At 40.2% G+C, this 2,500-nt stretch overlaps 1 protein-coding gene across 1 annotated transcript in view; it reads right to left on the bottom strand.

Moving 5' to 3' along the window:
- LOC135551653 (CUB and sushi domain-containing protein 2-like) overlaps nucleotides 1–2,500 on the bottom strand; it is a 947,993-nt gene that overhangs the window by 323,802 nt on the left and 621,691 nt on the right.

Here is a 2,500-nt window from a genome sequence, read left to right as displayed (position 1 = left end):
CTATATATATCTCCTCTCTATATATATGTATCCTCTCTATATATATCTCCCCTCTCTATATATATCTCCTCTCTATATATATCTCCTCTCTATATATATCTCCTCTCTCTATATATATCTCCTCTCTATATATATACCTCCTCTCTATATATATCTCCTCTCTATATATATCTCCTCTCTATATATATCTCCTCTCTCTATATATATCTCCTCTCTATATATATATATCCTCTCTATATATATATATATATATCTCCTCTCTATATATATATCTCCTCTCTATATATATCTCCTCTCTATATATATATTTCCTCTCTACATATATCTCCTCTCTATATATATCTCCTCTATATATATATATATAGCTCCTCTCTATATATATCTCCTCTCTATATACATATATCCTCTCTATATATATCTCCTCTCTCTATATATATCTCCTCCTATATATATATCTATATATATATCCCCTCTCTCTATATATCTCCTCTATATATATATCTCCTCTCTATATATATCTCCTCTCTATATATATATCTCCTCTCTATATATATCTCCTCTCTATATACATATATCCTCTCTATATATATCTCCTCTCTATATATATCTCCTCTCTATATATATATCCCCTCTCTCTATATATCTCCTCTATATATATATCTCCTCTCTATATATATCTCCTCTCTATATATATCTCCTCTCTATATATATCTCCTCTCTATATATATATCCTCTATATATATATATATAGCTCTTCTCTATATATATCTCCTCTCTATATATATATCTCCTCTCTATATATATCTCCCCTCTCTATATATATCTCCACTCTATATATATCTCCTCTCTATATATATATCTCCTCTCTCTATATATATATCCTCTCTATATATATCTCCTCTCTATATATATCTCCTCTCTATATATATATCTCCTCTCTATATATATATCCTCTCTATATATATATCTCCCCTCTCTATATATATCTCCTCTCTATATATATCTCCTCTCTATATATATATCTCCTCTCTATATATATCTCCTCTGTATATATATCTCCTCTATATATATATAGCTCCTCTCTATATATATCTCCCCTCTCTATATATATCTCCTCTCTATATATATATCTCCTCTCTATATATATATATATCCTCTCTATATATATATATCTCCTCTCTATATATATCTCCTCTCTATATATATCTCCTCTCTATATATATATCCTCTATATATATATATATCTCCTCTCTATATATATCTCCTCTCTATATATATATCTCCTCTCTATATATATCTCCCCTCTCTATATATATCTCCACTCTATATATATCTCCTCTCTATATATATATCTCCTCACTATATCTCCTCTATATCTCCTCTATAAATATCTCCTCTCATCCATTGCATTGTCTCTTTTGTTTATTTTCTTTGTTTCTTTCTCTCTTATTGCAAATATTGAGCTCTCTCGAATTAAACTCCTTTTTTTGTCATATTACATACTGTCACTTAAGTAAGGATTCAGACACACACAACTTCTTATTTTAATGCTCAGACCAAATATGAAGCTTTAAAATAAAATTGTCAGGACCTGAGAGCTGCTCATGAAGGAGGAGAGGCGAGACTAGAGAGAACGAAGAGAGGAGGACAGAGGAGAGAGGGGAGAGGGGGAGAGGGGAGGACAGAGAGAAGAGAGAAGAGGGAGGACAGAGGGAAGAGGGGAGAAGGGGAGAGGGGAGGGAAGAGAGAAGAGATAATAGAGAAGAGAGGGGAAAGGGAAGAGAGAAGAGAGAAGAGAGAAGAGAGAAGAGAGGGGAGGACAGAGGGAAGATAGAAGAGAGAAGAGAGAAGAGAGAAGAGAGAAGAGAGAAGAGAGAAGAGAGAAGAGAGAAGAGGGGGGAGGGGAGAGGGAGAGGGAGAGGGAGAGAGGAGAGAGGAGAGGGAGGACAGAGGGGAGAGGGGAGAGGGAGAGAGGGGAGGAGAGAGAAGGAGAGAGGGAGGAGGGAGAGGGAGAGGGGAGAGGGGAGAGGGGAGAGAGGGAGAGAGGAGAGAGAGAGGAGAGAGAGGGAGAGGGGAGAGAAGGAGAGAGAGAGGAGAGAGAGAGGGGAGAGGGGAGAGAGGGAGAGAGGGAAGAGAGAGAGAGAGGAGGGGAGAGGGAGAGGGGAGAGAGGAGAGGGGAGAGGGGGAGAGAGGAGAGAGGAGAGGGGAGAGGGGAGAGGAGAGAGAGGAGAGAGGAGAGGGAGAGAGGGAGAGGGGAGAGAGGGGAGAGTTGAGAGAGGGAGGGGAGAGGGGAGAGGGGAGGGGAGAGGGGAGAGGGGAGAGAGGGAGAGGGGAGAGGAGAGGGAGAGAGGAGATAGGGAGAGGGGAGAGAGGGGAGAGAGAGAGGGGAGAGGGGAGAGGGGAGAGGGGAGGGGAGAGGGGAGAGGGGGAGAGGGGAGAGAGGGAGAGAGGAGAGAGAGGAGAGGGGAGAGAGGAGAGGGGGAGAGGGAGAGGGGAGAGG

This window comes from Oncorhynchus masou, chromosome 13, assembly GCF_036934945.1.
Source record: "Oncorhynchus masou masou isolate Uvic2021 chromosome 13, UVic_Omas_1.1, whole genome shotgun sequence".
NCBI classification, from domain to species: domain Eukaryota; kingdom Metazoa; phylum Chordata; class Actinopteri; order Salmoniformes; family Salmonidae; genus Oncorhynchus; species Oncorhynchus masou.
Note: the sequence above shows the minus strand (reverse complement) of the source record. Positions and strands in the feature narration are given on the sequence as shown.